At 37.5% G+C, this 20,517-nt stretch overlaps 1 protein-coding gene and 1 long non-coding RNA gene across 2 annotated transcripts in view; one reads left to right on the top strand and one right to left on the bottom strand.

Moving 5' to 3' along the window:
- The window catches only part of LOC138183118 (lymphotoxin beta receptor inhibitor), a 201,786-nt gene that overhangs the window by 54,536 nt on the left and 126,733 nt on the right, over positions 1-20,517 (bottom strand). The window lies entirely within an intron of this gene.
- LOC138183164 (uncharacterized) lies at positions 12,370-14,043 on the top strand. Its single transcript, XR_011174003.1, has 3 exons — positions 12,370-12,516; positions 13,099-13,144; positions 13,236-14,043. It is a non-coding gene; the product is annotated as an uncharacterized LOC138183164 (long non-coding RNA).

Genomic DNA, 20,517 nt, shown 5'->3' on the forward strand with positions numbered 1-20,517 from the left:
ACAATGTATACGCGCGAGTATAAATTGTATTATTTAACGTACGTTTCGCTGATTGCGACACGCCAACGTACACGACTCTGCGATTTTAATATTCGATGATTTTTAACATTAAGTTTACGGGCGTGTCTTATATATAATATCTATTTCTAGGAGCACCCGTTAAATTGACGGGCAGACGAAAATACGCATTTTCTTTAAAAAATCGATTTATTCGAATTTAGTCTGAATCGAACAATATTAAGCTTCACGTTTAAATAAATTCTTAATAAATAAAAAGTCTTTTTTTTTTTAATTATCATAACGATAATATTAACGGTATAGAGTGATCATATTTATTGAGCAGATTTTTTACAAATATACTGAATTTTTTAATGAAATCAGCTAGTCAATTTCACGGGTTTCCTAAAGATAAGTATACTACATACAGGTTTCAAAAATTAGACAGCCTAGAATACAAAAATTGTGCGTATAAATTCTTTAGACGAAATGATTAATTTACTATGCAAAATGGTTAAAATTAATGCTATGATTTTTGGGATATTTCATTTCGAACTTTAAAATCCGTCAAATTGACTCGTAAACCTGATGTTAATATCGAAGCTTCTCTGAAAAAATTACAAACCATAAGTCTCCTGTTTTATTCCAAATCCTGATTTCTCAATTTCCCAAATTTCTATCTCTATATCGTCTAGTCACTGTACACCTCGCTAAAACAAAGTTGATCCTTGAAAGGAACAATGCGTCATTCTTTCATGCAAAACAGACTTTACCTTCCTCAATTTCTCCTTCGACGATGCCAAAATTATCGAACAATGGAATTACATAAATCGGCCATAAATCTTCATGACACGTGCGTTCGTTGGCGTGGCTTGATCGTTATGTAAAGTAGTAGACGCTCGGACTACGAAGAGGAGCTCGAGTCAAAAAGTGCACGCTCGGGCGAGATCGTTGATCATCGAGGATTCGTCAAGGATTCGCGATAAGTTGATTGCGCAAGGTAAAGAAGATCCAAAGAAGGTTGGCTGACCGTGAGGCGCGACAACGTTCCGAAACGCGGGAATTTCAACGTCTCCATCGTGGTTCAGCCGCGTTTCCAACACGTCGCAGGACCTTCGAACGCCCACGCGTTCTCACGCCCACCTACGCCGCTCTTGCCTTTTTATTCCCAGCCCTGGCACTATTAATAGGATCAGCCGTTTCTCCGTTTGAAACTTTGTTTCGTTTCGCTTCACGCTGAAAAGGGAAAAAGAAATTCGCTGAGCTTCCATGCGACGGATCGTCTGTTGTCCTGGAGGTCTGTTCTCATCGACCAGGCAGCTGAGATTAATTTCTGAACGAAAAGGATAAAAGCTACGAGCTATGACAAGTTGCATCGAGCGACATAGCGAGAAATATACGAGTCCATTAACGTAATAACATCGACCTAAATCGAGATGGTAATGTCAAGTGTCTCGCTCTGTATATTTACACGCATTCGTACGAGTTTGAACAATTTCTAGCGTGTTGCACGATTCGAGATCGAAGTTTTAACACAAGACACGATGGAACGGAGCGGCGAATTACGATTGTGGTTGAAAATTAAAAACGAAATTAAAGGGAACAAGGAGATTGTAAAGCTACTCTTCTCACGAATCAACGTTGGATCTCGTGTATCGATTAGAAGCAGGTAAAAAGCGTCGAATCTTGATCGTTTTAGGTTTTATAACGTTCTTTTAATTATGCCAGTACTTTGACAATTTCAACAAATTCAAATAAAATCTACGTATACGAATTTATTCCTGGAAAGAGTAAAAAGTTTCTCGGAAAAACAATCATCGAAAGACACACTGTACACAGGGTGGTTGGTAACTGGTGGTACAAGCGGAAAGGGGGTGATTCTAGGCGAAAAAAGAAGTCGAAAATATAGAATAAAAATTTTTCGTTCGAGGCTTTGTTTTCGAGAAAATCGACTTTGAATTTTGGCTCGGTACGCGTGCACTTTATCACGTCTAATTATAACGGCTCTTACTGTAGATCGTTGTCTCGATGGAAAAATTTAAAAGAATTAAAAAAAAAATTTTTATTCTATATAATTCGACTTCTTTTTTCGTGTAGAATCACCCCCTTTCCGCTTGTACCACCAATTACCAACCACCCTGTATATCGCTTACTTACTTTTCGAACAGTTCAACATTTTCATACGCTGGTGTTTATCAAATTACTTGGCAAAAAGAAAACAATTAAAAAGAGAGGGAACACGTAAGAAACGTTGATCGGACATTTTTCGCCAACTTTCCAAACTTTCATCTGAATTATCATCGTACACGGGATGAGACCGACGTGATATTTGGTAACAATTTGAATTATATCCGTACAATTTACAGGGTGTAACATACGTATTCCGCGTGGCCGGTACGAGCATGAAATGTACACATGGATGAAATTGCTTTCACGTAGGATACGTCAGGGCTTATCCCATTTGGACAGTTGCCAATGAACCAATAGGCCAACTTGTAGAATGCGCCGAAAATAACGGAGCCTAGCTACGAAAAATTTCAATGTACAAGAGCTGTCAATTAAATGACAGCCGACTAGAGTCTCCTGGCCGGACCAACCGCACTCTCCAAACCCTTTGCTTTTCGATACAAAGTTTCGTTTTTCATCGCCAGAAATCTTCTAAATATCGCGGATATTTACGCGATCGTAGGAGATTTAAAAGCGAAGAAATACGTATAACACGCAGACGATCTTTTTCATACGAGAATATTTTTCCTCTTTCTTTGATATTTCTTCTATACTTCGTCCGTCGAATTGCCTCTTCTAAGAATTCCACCCATAAAATTCAGCTTCTCTTATTTTCTCGTCTACGAGATGAGAGTGTAATATAAAAGCGAAGCATCGGCTTCGTACTTTTCTAAATTGACTTGGTTTTTTTCAAACTTCCGATATACACGAAAACGATGAAGTTGGTGTTCTGGGCTTTCGGCAAATGGGACGTCAGGCTGTTTTCCTCGCCAGTAGATGTAAATGTTTATCGGTCGATCGCCAATAAAAACAACGGCACCGTGGCGAGCTTTCAGCAACTTCCTGCTGCCCACCATCCCAGTTGTACGTCGAAAGACAAACTGGTTCTAACGTTATCGGGGATTAGAGGCTCGCTCATCTACTATCCGTTTCCTCTTTTTAATCTTCTTAATCCTCTTTAATTTGCAACAGAAGTCGTTTCTATTTCGGACGTTTCCAATCGACGTTCGTCTTTACCAACGTGATCCATCGCTTTTCCGTTTCAAAAGTTTACGCTCGCGTTACCTGCATTACGCGTGTACGATAAACGTCAGATCACGTAAGAATCAGTTTGTAACGCAAACAGCCAGCGTTTCTCGTTTCTGCGACCTCGATTTATCAGCCTGCTCTCGTCCGGATGAAAGAGACATCGGCCGATAACGATTCGCGAGGCCTGGATACCGAGAGGAATTCGAACGAAGCGGCAGGAAAAGGACGGATAAAAGGAAGGGAAGTGACGAAAATGAGATAAGAATGGAACGTTCGGCGGCGCCAAGTGAATCACGACTCGCGAAATAAATCTAAAAGCGTGCAAGTTCGCCGGATCACGGCGACAACGAAAATATTGCCGGATCAATTCGTTCTCTCTTCGCGGACGTGTTTTCGAAACACGCGTGATTTATGCGACAGTTTTATTTATGCCACCTCTTCCTGGATACGTGATTTAGATTGTTTGTCCGTGATTAGATCGAAAGTTTTTCAAATTGGCAAAACATAGTCGCATGGTGTAAGCAGGTTGAACAAAAAGTTTCTTTCTCACCGATGACACAGTTATTTCGGTAGAATCGAAGTTTTCTAACGTTGTTAAGACCTTGCTCCGCTTCGCTTTCTTTCTTCTCGCATCTCCGCTACTATTTTGCTCAACTTGCGTATATTATTATCCTGGAAAATAGCAAAATATAGCGGCAGATATAGCAAAAGAGTCAACCAACATCGAAACCCCCTAATTACTGGTCTACTTGATACGTCGGACCAGATCCGCAGGCTGAAGAGACACTACCCGCTAGATCTAAGCACTAGATTTAATTAGATATTTATATTAAGTAATATTTACTTATCTACAACACTTACTTATAAATTATACTTATCTATAATAAGTATTAACTTATTATAAATTATTAGCCAAGTCACTGCACCACGCCAGAAAAAATTACTGAAAATTCTCAATGCGAGAATTGATTGTAAATTTTAATAAATAAAAAAAAAAAATATTATTATCCACGAAGATTGGGATTGGAAATAGAAAGCCGATTTTTCCAGAAATATCAACACGCATCGTACAAACACATCTATCGGTAATTCGAAGCTTATCGTCACCAATATTCGTGAGATCATCAAAACTTTCGCTTTCTAAATTTCTAAAATTCTCTTTACCGTGTAAAAAGAACAAGAAAATATTTTGTACCCCATTTTACCGAACTACATAGCCAAACGGGAAGAAGGGAAGACATACACGTTGCGACTTACCAGCGTAATTTCCATTCGATTTCCATTTACAACCGGTGTTCCAGCGAGGGTGACACGCTCGTACAAGCAGAGCGAGCTTAAATCGAGCTTACCGGCGCAACGTCGTCCGCTTCGCGCCTTTTACCACGCTCGTGTACGTGCTCGTGTTTCGGAGGGGGTGAAAGTCCAGACGGCGCCTGCAAGACTAGCCTCCCTTCGTTCGCAGTCTGACAACCACCTTTCGGTTAATCCGCTGACATACGAGACCTGTTTTTTATCCCTTTCGGGTTTCTCCACGCTTCGAAGAGTTTGTCGCGCCAGGACAAGATAAGAAAGGAAGAGAGAAAAAAGAAAAAAAGAGCGGAAGTATCGCACGGGAGGAAATTAAGTTGACGCTGGAAGGTCTTCGTTTTTTATGAAACTCGAGCAATTTTAATTTTCACACGAAGATGGTATCGATGATAATCAAACAGCTAAAAAATTCTACTAAATGTCCAAACTGGACAAATTGTGAATGTAAAGAGTTAAATGAAAAAAAAATTTTTTATTTTCGAGATGTTTGATCAGCAAGATCGAGCAATTTTAATTTTCACACGAAGATGGTATCAATGATAATCAAACAGCTAAACAATTCTACCAAATGTCCAAACTGGACAAATTGTGAATGTAAAGAATTAGATAAAAAAAAATTTTTAATTTTCGAGATGTTTGATCAGGAAGATCGAGCAATTTTAATTTTCACACGAAGATGGTATCAATGATAATCAAACAGCTAAAAAATTCTACCAAATGTCCAAACTGGACAAATTGTGAATGTAAAGAGTTAAATGAAAAAAAAATTTTTAATTTTCGAGATGTTTGATCAGGAAGATCGAGCAATTTTAATTTTCACACGAAGATGGTATCAATGATAATCAAACAGCTAAAAAATTCTACCAAATGTCCAAACTGGACAAATTGTGAATGTAAAGAGTTAAATGAAAAAAAAATTTTTAATTTTCGAGATGTTTGATCAGGAAGATCGAGCAATTTTAATTTTCACACGAAGATGGTATCAATGATAATCAAACAGTTAAACAATTCTACCAAATGTCCAAACTGGACAAATTGTGAATGTAAAGAATTAAATAAAAAAAAATTTTTAATTTTCGAGATGTTTGATCAGGAAGATCGAGCAATTTTAATTTTCACACGAAGATGGTATCAATGATAATCAAACAGCTAAAAAATTCTACCAAATGTCCAAACTGGACAAATTGTGAATGTAAAGAATTAGATAAAAAAAAATTTTTAATTTTCGAGATGTTTGATAAGGAAGATTTGTTGATCGATATCTTGGGGCACGTAAAGATATTTCATTTTAGTATTAGGTTGTCCGGAAAGTTTCTTTCGTTTTATGAGGAAATAATAGACGCACAGGGTTTTTTGTTTTATGTTATTTCGTCGAATTACGTACGATCCATTTTATTCTGTTGAGATAAACAAAGTGACATTTCACAGACGTGCTTTCACGTTTGTACGATCGTGCACTGTTGTGAAAAACACGTTTACGAAAGGACACTTTCCGAGCAATCTAATATTTCGTTGCTTTTGTTATTCGTTTCTTTATCACAGTCGTTATTGTTTATGACTTTTTATTCGACGACGAAGACAGCAGAAATGTTTTAGATACGAAGATTATCGGCGATAATTATTTAATGATAGAGATAGCAATCTGATGCATATCAAATATAGGGCTGTCGCAAATAAATCGGAGTTTTTCTTGAAGCAAAGTTACGTCTACTTTTATCAACACTGTGAATTTTTGAAATTTCAAGCCAAAATTGAACGAAATTGCGAACATCGTGCCTGCGAATATATTTCGTAATGATCAAACGAATCTAAAATTTACAAAGTCGCAGAACTTCTCTTCTTAAAAGAATTTTTCTTATTTTCCATGGACGTTTGAAAGTCGTCGAATAGAAAACGCAAGAAAACCGAAATCGCCCACCTCGATCGTCAACCATCTCGACACCCTTTCGCAAACTCATTCCCTCCCACAAAAACCTACAAAAACAATCTCCACCACTTTCTACCCCTGAAACTCCTGTTTCCAAACACACACGCCCCTTCTTCCGCCCCTATAGGACTCGCTAATTTATCGTCGACACACTTGGAATAAAAGTGATATCGTCGCGTGCGATGGCGAGGGTTGAAATTTTCATCGTCGTTCACGCTGTCGAGCCGATTCTTTCGTTGACCCCCCGCAGACACCATAGGGCGAACTAAAGGGGAGGCCATGGAATAAATGTCCCCCTGTATCTGTCGAAATAAAGCTGGGTATCCATCGACGTTTGCTAACGTCCGTTAAAGTTCGCCAATGTGAATTTACTTCGGTGTAGATGCATATACGTGTATATGTGCATCTGTGTGTACGCGATACATACGTACATGTATTAGGTTGTCCGAAAAGTTTCTTTCGTTTGATAAAGTGATTATAGACGAACAACAATTTCTGTTTTATATTATTTTATTGAATTAAGTATGATCCATTTCGTTCTATTTCCATTATTATGTTTGTGCATAATTCAATAAACTAATATAAAACAAACAACATTGCGCGTCTGTTATCTCCTTATAAAACGAAAGAAACTATTCGGACAACCTAATACGTACACGGATAGCAAACAATTTTTTTTTTTTTATTTTATTGATTACATTCACAATTTGTCCAGTTTGGACGTTTGGTAGAATTTTTTAGCTGTTAGATTATCATGTGGGTGGTTACCCCCAGTGGGATACCATCATCGTATGGATAGCAAACAATTAAAAAATATTTGAGAAAGTTTGGAGTTACGTCGGTATACAAAAACAAAATTGGTTGTTTCTTTCTATTCCTCGTGAATGTTTGCTGAAAATCATGCATACAGTGCACACGGTTTATCTCGAACCACTCGAATATTTTGAAACACACGAACGATACGAAAAAGTGGAAAGAATTTTAAAGTTGATATCTCGATAGCGCGGATAGTACGCAGGAGATTGTAGCGTTTCGAAAACGTTCGAGTGTCAGCCGCAAGAGTATGAAATAGTAAGTTGATAGTATTCGTTTGAAAGTTTTAACGCGTCCCTCGCAGGAAGTTGCAAGGCGATCGGAAATTCAAATAGTGAACGCCCCATGGTATGTCAGAAACGAGGATATACGCAAAAACTTGAAAATACTAACGCTCTTCTCAATGCGAGAATTGATTGTAAATATTAATAAATAAAAAAAAAACTAACGATCAAAGAAGAAATTGGCAGGTACGCAGAAAAATACAAGGGAAGAACGGCAACACATCCAAACCAGCTGGCTGCTGAAGCGAGCAAAACTCTCATAGAAAGAAGACTAAAAAGAAAACACTCCACTGACCTCGCTAAAGAAATAAAATAGTCAAACTCGAAGATGGTATCCCGTTGGGGGTAGCCATCCACGTGTTATTTAGCAATTAAGTTAGAAAAATTTAGCAGATGTTCAGCTGGACAAATTGTAAAGAATAAATTAAATAATAATAATAATAATAAAAAAAAAATAAACTTTTAGGATAACCCGATACTATGGGTCTGGCTCCTATGGAGGTGGTGTCGCTGGGGTCCAGGTCGGAGATGGCCATGCTTTTTTTTTTTTTTTAGAGTTTATTTACCAAGATACAATTTTTAATACATATTGGGTATTCACAATAAACTATGAATTTCGATAAGATGTGTTAGGCAAAAGTACCGATACGCGACGGTACGACGTAGCCATACTATATTATGTGTCGGCGTTAATTACATTTTTTGTGTTTTAAATCTATTCTTTGGATTTAAGCCGCTGGGGAGCGGAGCTTTTATGTAATTTTGTTTTTGGTTGATTTTCTTGTCCTGAAAATTTGGTCGCAAAACAGGACGCTTCGGTGGAGATGGCCATGCTGTTACTGTTTTCTGACACTGGAACACTCTCTACGTTGTTGTTTCGATGGCCTGTGGTATGTTCGATAGACCACTTTGGTTTTTCTATCGCTAATGTATGGACCCTGTTTGGACCTATGGGATCCAACTATGGGGAGCAGCGAGTAATTCCAACATAGAAATTCTTCAACGATTCCACTCAAAAATTCTAAGATCCTTAATAGATGCACCTTGGTATGTCAGCAACGAAACAATACATCGCGACCTTGAGATACCTACAGTTAAAGAAGAAATATCCAAATTCAGTAACAGATATAACATAAGAATTAACAGCAACCAAAACTCACTAGTTACTCAATTACTTGACACGCAGGCTAAAAGACATTACCCTTTAGATTTAAACATTAGATGCAGCTAGAACCAAACATACGATAAACACTTATTATACACGTTATAGTACCACGTCAGAATAATTTACTTATAATTCTCAATGAGAATCGATTGTAAAGAGTCTACCAAATAAAGAAAAAAAAAGAAAATTTACGGCTCTGTGTCAGTTACGACGCGTGATTGCAAGAATTGCGTATACGCAATGTCATGTTTCAAAAAAAAAATCACAAAATTAAACACGCGTTTAAGTAAATATAGTTCGATAAAAACAGATATGAGAGATTTTTTAAATATCTACTGAATAGAAAACAGATATGACGAAAAACGCAGTTTCGTTTGATGCCAAATTGTATCGATAATGGAAGGAATATCTATAAATTCAGTTTCTCTGTATCAGAGTGTAACGTTCAATAATTTTTCCTGATTTTACGCCATTAATTTCTAAAGCGTTACGCATCGAAGTTATTGGTATTGTCAAAGATTTAAAAATAATCGATGTTTATCGAAATGTATCAGGACGAAAATCGACAAAAATTGTCCGTTGACATTTCGTATTATAAATTATACTTACTTATAACGAGTTAATAGGTTTATTAACTTATTATAAATAATTAGTCACTGTGCCACGCCAGAGAAACTTACTCAAAATTCACAATGCGAGAATTGATTGTAAAGTACTTGTAAATAAAAAAAAAAACATTTCGTAAGAATTCAAATTTCTTTGCAAATATCTTCTTTCGCGGTTTGGGAAATATCAAATAGAAAAGGAGCGTTTCTCGAGAAATGTTTAATCTTCTCGCGAACCTAAGTGAATTATTGCACTACAACGTGGATAATTTACACCAACGTATAGCAAAGTCTTTAGATTTAATTTAGATTTAGAAAGAAGGGGAATATCTCGTGAAACGCCCGTGATCCGACGAGCTGCTCAATTGCATCGAATCGCGATATCATCAAGTTGCAATGAATTGTATCGAATTGCAATATTGCTAAGTTGCACCGGATTGCACCTAATTGCGCTCAATTGCAACTAATCGCACCAAATCGCACCGAGTCGCGCCAAATTGCACCCAATTGCACTGAATCGTCCTGAATCGCAATATGTAGTTCACGCATCGTTATCTACGAAAATTAAAAAAAAAATGGTATGACATCACAACATAATTGCACGATGTCATTGTACCAAAGGTAATCGAACATCTCGGGAAACACGAACGATACGAAAAAATGTTCCGCAGAAAAATTTCCACGACGTACTCTTCTCTGTTAAAACACACTGAACCGTCACTCTGTCCGATTCGTATAATAAATTTTACTACCAAATATATCTAAAGTTCGATTTTTCACCTTATTTATGAAACGTTCGAACTGAGACGCGAGGCTCACACCGGTGATCTGTCAATTTCGTGATTTCTTGTGTCTCCGACGTGACACAATCGTTGTAACGTAACGAGCAAACGCGATATTTGGAAACAGGCGGTGCAAAATCATTCTTCTAAAACCTTGTCATTTCTCGTTGCAAGCAAAGTAATCGTCTTTCTCCGTGTTATTTTATTCTACGTAAAAAATGCAATTTTCATAAATATCGCGGTTCGATAAACGAAAGAAAATGTCAATTTTGAATATTTTTCGAAACACAGTTTTGCCATGTACGTGGTATTCCAAACTCGTCGATTCGGTGATATTACCATTCGGTACATTTGATCCAATTCGTTCATATCGGCGTTCGATACAATTCGCTACTATCGCGATTTGTTTCGATTCGGTGCTATCGGCTATTGCGATTTAACGCGATACCACTGCACGATACTCGTATGGCGCGATTGAAAAATTGCTTTGAGAAAAATTCAAAAATATAACGTGGTATCGAAAAATAACCGAATCGAGGAGATAACAGGAGAAAGAACCTTTGCGAACGAGGAAGACGGAAATTTCGAACCGTCGAATATCTCGCAAACGCTCACCGATATTAACACGCGTTTGTCGGAAACGCGCGTTTGCTGAATACCCGGCTTAAGGATTCGTAATCCTGGGTTCGAAGTCGCAAAGAGAACGCGGCGGAACCCTCGAAACTTTATCGATCTTTCTATCACTGCGCGACAAAGGCGGAGAGAGTACGGAAATCGAGCGACCCCAACTCATCGCGGTGAACCCCCTTGGTTGCTCGCCCCTTTTGTTTTCAAACGAGTCGCCTCTTCAACGAGAATTTTTGCGGAGACAGCGACGATTCCTCGGGAACTTTAGGTATCTTTGTGTACTTGGACAAAGTTATTGCTTTCCTCTTTAGGGGAACCTGGGGAGGTATTTTGGTGGTTGAAAGTGGAGGAGCGAGGATTTCCAATTGAATTGTCGTTCGATCGAGAAACAGGGAAATTCTACGTTTGATCGAGTAAAATTGAATCGATAACGAGTACGTGATTAAGCTTCGTATTAGGCTGCGTTTGTTTTGAAAGATAAATAATGTAATGATAATAATATTAGGTTGTCCGAAAAGTTTCTTTCGTTCCATAAGGTGATAATAGATGAACAACAATTTCCGTTTTATATTATTTTATTAAATTAGCTATCATCCATTTCGCTCTATTTCTATTATTATGTTCGCGCATAATTTAATAAACTAACGTTGTGCGCCTATTATTCCCTTTTAAAACGAAAGAAACTTTTCGGACAACCTAATAATTTTAACTACGGCCTATCTGTAGAATACGAAGAATAGTCTCTTCGATTCAAACGTCGTATCTACAGTTTCGAAACTGAAGCAATTTACCATCTTCGTTTCTCTTCGTTCGATTAAAAAGAAACAGTTATTTCGTACCATTGTACCGTACAATTGTACTTGAAAGAATCAAAGCACGGGGAACTTGAAATATTTCGACGCGCAATCTTGAAAAACCAGGATGATAGACGCTAGATAGGACGTTTTAATTGAGAAGATGAGAATACGCCGAGAGCGAAGTTCAAAGACCCGAGGAAGCTGCGAGAATAATCCGGCGAGAAGTTACCCGACTATCAGCAGAGTGCGATCGAAGCGGCGTTGACGAAAAAGTAAAATAAAGACGAAAGAACTGCGAAATTATATCGCTGACGATCCCTGAACACCGATAAGGCGAGAGAAACGGGGGAGGCAGCAACGCGATCCGCTCCTGAATTTACGAGGCTCCGCGGGTGCCGAGGGTGCAGGGGCGTACAGACGTGGCGCCGGGCGTCCCGACGCCTAGACTGGCAGGGGCCGCACGCACGTTGACCGTGAAACGCGCGCGACATCGTGTTAAACTCTGCTCCTCCACAGCTTTGCTTATCGATGTTTCCTTCTTTCTATTCCACTAGTTCTCTGCACTTCTCTAGTTAGTAGCTTACAAGTTGCCATTTACAAGATTTGCAATTTATTTGTTTATTGTAAAAGTCATTGGTAATAGAAGATATAGAAACGATGCGCGAGAAAGTGAGTAATTAAGATAATTATCCTAATTATCAGGAATTTAATAAGTAAGACTAGTTCTGCTTGATACGTAACTGACGAAGAGCAACTAATTATTTAAACAGAAAGTTAAGTGGCAAGAATTATTAACTAAGAAGAGATGAGAGATCGCTGAAGTTTAAGTAAGCGAGCTACAGAAGAAAGACGAGTGGAAGTACGCGCACTATTGGCGTGTAGTATCATACGGTTGAAGCAGCTAAAATAACCATACAATGTACGATGATACTCAACTCGCAGTAGTTCCGGATGACGTAAGTTTCTGGACGCAACATTCTAATTTGTCAGTAACATGGCCAATACAGTTTGATAACGATGTTGTTTCTTTTTTTTTTTTTTTTTTTTGATATCGTTTACAGTGATCCGTCTCGATCTTTGTCAGGTTGCTATTAATTATTGTCCGTTTCGTCGCTATTGACGTATACACTGCGTCAATTCAATTATCTAAATAATGCTGTTGACGTAACATTAGCAACTTATGCACCTGGAAAACAGGAATTCAGGAGAAAAATGAGCCGCTCGTTTGCTAACGGGGTTAACTCGATGAGACAAAAATAGAGGAAATTAGTGGAATTATATAAACATCGATCGAGTGTTTTGACATTAGAATTTCGAAAAGTGTGAAAAAATCGAGGTTAGCCTGTGAATGGTTCAAGTAAGACAGCGAGCAACGCGTTACAGCGATTGGATACGGATCGAGATGAAAATCTTTGTCTGATTTTTGTTTTTATTTCGAAGTATTTTACAATCAATTCTCATTGAGAATTATCAAATAAATTATTCTGGCGTGGTACTGTAACGTGAATAATAAATGATCATCGCATGTTTGATTCTAGCTGAATCTAACGTTTGTCCGATTTGAGGAAGAAAAGGAATGGCCAGGTGTGCTTTTAGTTCTAAGAAATTACACCTTCGCCCGTTTTCATCGATGCAAGAGATAAAACTGTTCTTTACAATTCTTTCTTATTTCCAGATTAGATAGATCGGTTAGATTCGTGAGAGAAAAATTGACGTTGCACGGTGTACTCGAAGGACATTGGGAAATATGCGAATCGCTGTCGTCGTTTCGCGACAGGATGGACGTGTCCTCTCGTTGGAAAGCCAGGACCTTCGAGCGCGCAACGCACGTATCACTCACACAACCGTGTGTCAGTGAAAATCGCGTCTCGCAATTTAACTCGAGATCACGAAGTCTTCGCGTGTACGCCTGTAAAAATATTTCACACTTTCTTTAGAAGCGATTAGCGCGAATTAACTTCAAAACCGAGAACACGAGTAAACTCGTCCATTTAAATTGACCAATCCCACGAATACAATAATATCCTTGCTCGGACATTTCTTATATTTCGTGTTCTTTTGTTTTTCTCAGAGCTAAATTACATCGGCTAAACTGTGTTCATGTAGATATTTATGTGTTCATGGCACGTATAGATATTTCGGAATATACAAACATTAAGATGACGTATTTGTGGTTCTTCGGATTTCGATCGTGTCTTGAACATTAGAACTGCCACACCAGTCAAATCGACTGGTTTTACAATTTTATTTTAAAATTCCTATTTCGTGTTATATTTTTTCCGCGATGAAATAATGACATTTGCAACGATACTAAAAGAATAATATAATGAATTTTATTTTGTTTTTTATACAGGGTGGTTGGTAACTGGTGGTACAAGCGGAAAGGGGATGATTCTAGGCGAAAAAAGAAGTCGAAAATATAGAATAAAAATTTTTCGTTTGAGGCTTTGCTTTCGAGAAAATCGACTTTGAATTTTGGCTCGGTACGCGTGCACTTTATCACGTCTCGTTATAACGGATCTCACTGTAGATTTTTTAAAATTAAAAAAAAAAATTTTATTCTATATTTCCGACTTCTTTTTTCGCGTAGAATCACCCCCTTTTCGCTTGTACCACCAGTTACCAACCACCCTGTACATTAAAACTGAAAATAATTTTGTATCAAGGCTACTTATACCAATACCAGTGAAAATGACTGGTACTCGTCAAAGCGTAAAAGGGTCCTGCAATCTGTTTATCGCACCCCCAATTAACCAGTTTCCTCGTTTTCTGCAACTTGCCACACATTTTTCAAATTTTTACCGCGTATCGTTCGATATGACGATATCAGATATCGGGAAAATTCCGGATCGATCGCTAGATCGCTAGATGTTAACAATAGAAATACCACACCGGTCAAAACGACTGGTTCTGCAATTTGCTAAATGTGTCGTTTAGGGATCGTGGTCCCAGATGGATTAATAATACCCAGGGCCGGCGTTACCATTTGCGGGGCCGGGTTCAAAAATTTTGCAGCTCCTAAATACACATTGAATTCCTACACTTAAATTTTACAACGAGGAATTATTTATTTACAAATGCTGTTACATATTATATATTTTTATAAGCAGTTTTTTAAACAAATGCAAGTAATTTTTTCGCATGCATAATTCGCTTTCATTACTGAAAATTCTCAATGCGAGAATTGATTGTAAATATCAGTAAATAAAAAAAAAAAATAATTCGCTTTCAAGGGGATAAAAAATTCAGTGAAAGTAGGAAATCTGTAATCATGTATGACTTTTGCAAAAAACTATTTATATAGTTTAATCTCTCTAAAAAGTACATTTCTCTGAAAACGCCTGGATTTTTTTTTATCTAAAGTAATTTCCAGGATATGACGACTTTATGGAGTTACACTGAACTTTCATGATGTTTCTCACTCCTTTAAACTGAATCATCGCTACTAAAAAAAATGTCTTGCATCTGTTAATGGTATCATCATTCTGTAAAAAGTTAATCAAAATCGGTGTTTTTTAATTGGGTAATTTTCGTAGACCATGGGGCCTGATAATATCAAAAATGTACTACGTAACATGGAATTCCTTTTGTAAGAGAGTAATAAATCAATAAATATAAAAATATTCTATTATTACGTATTTTCTAAGGACCAGTCATTTTCGCTGGTTTTGGTAGAAATAGCTTCGTGTTAACTATCGTTAGTTCCAGTGTTAATAGCGCTTTGTTCAGACAAATTCCGTGAACTGCAATCTCCAGGAAACTTTTAACGAATATCGAAATTAATAATAAATATCGAGTTGAAAAAAATCGAGTGTAATGGTTTGTTTTTTAACCACCCGGTAGATTACACGGCCGGTTTAACGCAGGAAAGCTACTTATTCCCCGTCGGGCCGGAGCCTCGCCGGCAATCATACGGCATTAACACTTTAACCTACTCGCTCTCAAAGCTCTTACCATTTCAGCCGTGGCACTCTCTTTTGAACGGTCAATATGGTAGGCGTATTTGAATATTCGTGTGTATACAAGAGTCTTCAAAATAATTATCGATCACGGCCAATAAAAAACGAAACAGAATAATAAAGAGTACATAGTGGTATTATAATAAGAATAACGAAACGGTTTTGTCTTCATTTTTAGAATTATTATACTTATCTATAATAAGTATTAACTTATTATAAATAATTAGCTATGTCACTGCGCCTCGCCAGAAAAATTACTGAAAATTCTCAATGCGAGAATTTATTGTAAATATTAATAAATAAAAATTCTTAGAATTTACATTCTTTCTTTTTCTTAATCACTTATTATTCACGTTATAGTACCACGCCAGAATAATTTACTTATAATTCTCAATGAGAATTGATTGTAAATTACTTCCAAATAAAAAACAATTTTTTTTTTAGAATAGCATTTAGTAGGAAAACATCGATTGGAGTCGACAAAAAACGATCGAGAGTACGAAGAACGAAGGGTGCTATGTAAATTTGCGCATAATCATCGATATTAGGTTGTCCGAAAAGTGTCTTTCTTTTACAGACTTATCTTTTACAACGATACATTTTTATACAAACATGAAACCTAATCTGTCGAACGTTGCGATCTTTATTTTGATAGAACAAAATGAATCATACGTAATTATAAAAATAATAAATAATAAATTAATAAAATAATATTTTTTTTTATTTGGAAGTAGTTTACGATCAATTCTTATTGAGAATTATAAGTAAATTATTCTAGCGTGGTACTATAACGTGAATAATAAGTGATTATCGTATGTTTGATTCTAGCTGAATCTAATAATAAAATAATATAAAACGGAAAATACTGTACGTCCATTGTTTCCTTATAAAACGAAAGAAACTTTTCGGACAACCTAATTTCGAATTTCTTCCTCTGTAGATATTTCTACGACATGAATGATAGCTAACACGAAGTTTAGAGAGAGAGAAAGAATGATCAAAATCGCGTTACTATTTGGTGTTAAATATTAACAAACGCGTGTTTTCTCATTCGCTCAAAGATTTCCAAAATATCGTCCGTCGTGATACGAAGATATTGAGAATATTGAAATATTGCCTGGCTTGATAATTATGCCATCAAGTTCATGGGGAAAAAAATCAAGATTAAATTTTCTTTTTATGACACCGTATATAACTGCGATTGCCGTGACGGCGAACCGCAAGAGAGCAACGCAGCTACCGTAGAAACTGAAAACCCGGCTTAATGGACCTTCCTGAAGGGTACTTAACCCTCATCAACGTTGGTCACCTGGTTAAAAGTTACGCAGATGTGGCCTTAATCCGGCTGAATGCAAGAAAGCGTTGCATTAACCACTAAAGCGATCGGTCGTTGAGCGTTCCCCTTAATGGATCCTTCCAGGGAACCGTTTAGCGCCGATTAGCCCAGATCGTTCGCGTTCTTATCATTGTTTTCGGTTGTCACTCGTGTGAACGAACCTTCGAAGGCCTGCCTTTCGGTTCTTAAACCTCGTGCATTTTTATGTTTACGGACAAAATGTAACACCGCGGGAAGATCGAGTGACGCGAGGAAAAGAACGAATAGGAATTTTTTTTTATTATTATTTAATTTGTACTTTGGAATTTGTCCAACTGGACATTCGGTAAATTACGAATACGAATGACGATTATTTAACCATTTGTACTCATATGTCGAGTGTGATTTTTATCTCAAGAGCTCCTTTGTCGAGTCCAACTCGACATTCTTTCAGTCGCACCTTTTTTGTGAAATATGCGAAAGAAAAGCAGGATTGTATCCTGGAACTTGTTTCAAGATGTATCGTACGCTTAAAAATTAGAAAATACAACAATAGTGAGGACAAAACTGGTATTTAAGTGAATTTCTTTCTTCCTTTATTTATTTAAATTGTCTTACTTTTTGGTTAAAGTAAATTTCAAATAAAACATTTGAAAGTGTTGGAAGCTAACGAAATTGAAATAAAATTCAGAGTGCAAAGGGTTAAGCGTTCGGAGAAAGGAAGAAGTTGGAAAGGAGAGCCAATTAACAGAAGTCACGAAATCGAGGACTGCGATCGACAATTTTGTAATCGCCGAGTTTTGCAGAATTAATTGGCAATAATAAGCTAAATTTCGTAGACAAAACGAAGATATTAAATGTTAAATATCAAACGTTGAACATTAAGTATTAAATGTTAAATACTAGTCGCTTATTACCACAAACGTTCGACCGATAAAAATCTACGACGTCTGTATCGCGAAGCAAGATATTCATACGCGTGAAATTTCGAAATTTCCAAATATTTTCGTGGAAATAAATAAAAATGGTAAGTTTGTTCGATCGATAAATGGATAACGATTACATGGAAGTTACGATCGTATAACAAAATTCGTAGCCTTTCGCGCAGTCTACCTAATCGTTATATCGTCGTTACGCTGTAGCTGTAGCATCTCGTTTGGAAGGATTTATGGGTGAAGAGGTAAATGATACTTATTTCCTAACTAATGACGAAACGAATCTTTCGAAGCTGTTGAGTAAAGACACAGGCGGACGGTAGAATTATGGAGCACGTTAATTTCAGCTATTTATCATTTTCATACCTACTATTGTGTTTATTATTAATTATTACACTATACAGTCTGTTTATAGCAAATATTAATAATTTCTCGGTCAGAGTATAAAATTGATCGATTCCAATCTACTTTCGCGCATGTACGCAAGAAGGATTTTCTAACTACAAAAAAACGGACACGCAACTCTCAAACATTTTCATCAAACTACCGTGTAATTTTCTCTCAACGTATCTAATAATACCCAAGACGTAATAAAAGATACTTTAGAAAATCGATATTTTTTCGAACGTAAATATCTTTCGAAAGACTGCCATAATGTTTAACAAAAGGATAGTTTTGGTAATATGTGATTCGTTGATAACGTTTTGCATTTCGAAATTGCTGCTAAATGAAAAACAACAAAACGTGTCTTATCGCGTCTCTGCCTTGTGGTCTTCGATCGATTTCATCGTACAATTTCATCGTCGATCGAACACAGCGCAAATTGCGAATCGTGCGCTGCACTCTAAAAAACGTTCGTCTGAAATGGCACGTCAACGAAGTGGCGCTCTTAATTAACGAAAGGATCGTGCATCCACGTGCACTCAAGCTCACTAACACAAGTTCAAACGCGTTGTACGTACGTGTGTACGTGCGTATGCCAGTGCAATTAACATAGTGCGGGGGCAGACTCCCCTGACAAAGGATAATCGCTTTCACCCTATTCTCCCGTGGCGGCCTTACAACTTCTGAATGTTATTAAACGTAATTTAATATCTGGCCGTGCCCAACGTGGATCCCTCGCTGGAATTTACAACCGAGGACAGGACGATGTCCTATTAAATTGTGCGGCCTGTGGCAGTTAGCCGTGTGCCGTTTCGACAGCAGGCGATTCCTATGGCCTCGTCGCGCCACGTGGGCGGCATCCGTTTCACTTTCTTCGAAGCAGGAAGAGCTTACAGAGCGTTGCGTAACTTCAATCAACTTTTGTATACGGTGTATTCGTGATTTTACGCTTTTATATTTTTTTTCCTTTTCCCTGTTACTTGGTTTTATTGCGTAAGCATTATTCATACAGGATGATTACGAGTGCTGACAGATACCATCGAGCCAAGTTACGCAGAAACCTATCAACCCTGGACATGTGAAAGGATTGGTCAGCGCAGTACGGATTCCATGATTTTGTGATCTTTGTCTGGCGAGAAATGGAACAATCCGTGGAACGATCTTTACGTTATACGCTTGTCGAAACTACCAAAGCATAGTTTCAATTTAGGCTTGTAATTATTTTGCAAGAAACTTCCGAACCACGTATTAATTATGCTACTCACCGTGGCGTAAAGATAATGTATATATTACAGTCCACGGATCCAAGTCCAATTTCTAGGCTAATAGGCTGAAACGGCTAAACTGTTGCTACTACTGGTCGTTATTAAATAAGCCGTTAAAAAGAACATCGTAAAACAACAGGTTTGTTAGTTTCTTTTAAAAAATCGCTCGTTCAAAATTCGTAAGATCGCTTTGCCAACGTACACAAAAAGAAGAATTTCTTTGGAATGAGTTGAAACGAGCGTAAAAGGAGGCTGGATGGTTAGCACACGCGTCAACTTTCACGTGGTAAGATCTGGACATTCATTAATCGATATACAATTACCAATTACATCCAATTAATAGCAATTAATTCATCCAACTGTTACTAACGTTCTCGTTGATCTCTCAAATTATAAATTGAGATTTTTCGCTGGCGCGTGACAAAGTAATACTATTCTCCAACCGAATAATTCTATTCTTCAAAGTAACTTCCATTACGTTAGACGATCTTCTTCTGTGATAATTCTGTACTTGAAAAATATGAAAAATAAAAGAATCATCGATGAAGTCAGCGTGGTAATGTCAAGTATGCGGGCTCCTTATGCCGTAAAATTTCAAACGACATAGCAATTCGTAAAGGTTCCTACAATTTCCTAACGATTATACGGGTCTACCTGATCTTCTGTAAATTTACACGAGCCTAATACCTTGCATCTTCCCTAACGAGAAAAACCACAATCTCGATATATCTTTGGCAGAAGGGCGGCGCCTGCTCTTCTTAGGCTCGCGATAAATATCGTTGACCGGTTAGGGTAAATAATTGATCAGGATAAGGACGAGCAATTAACGAGGCTATCGGTGGATTCGTGGAAAGAAATGGAGGACAATCACGCAACGGGCAACCGTGAGATTTCTTAGTCACGATAAATCTCCCGTTTTCTCCCCTCTATACCATTCTTCTCCTCTCTTCTGGCATCAGTTTCTCTTTCACGAGTACCGTTAGGGGCATGTAAGTGCGGCTAAGTTTATTAGAGCAATTTCCAACACCGACGACAACAATGGTCTCAACGACGAACGATAAGGGGAGAGACATGCATCGAGAAAGTTTCCTACTATCCA

This window comes from Bombus flavifrons, chromosome 9 (assembly GCF_040668555.2).
Source record: "Bombus flavifrons isolate JBK064 chromosome 9, iyBomFlav1_principal, whole genome shotgun sequence".
NCBI classification, from domain to species: Eukaryota; Metazoa; Arthropoda; class Insecta; order Hymenoptera; family Apidae; genus Bombus; species Bombus flavifrons.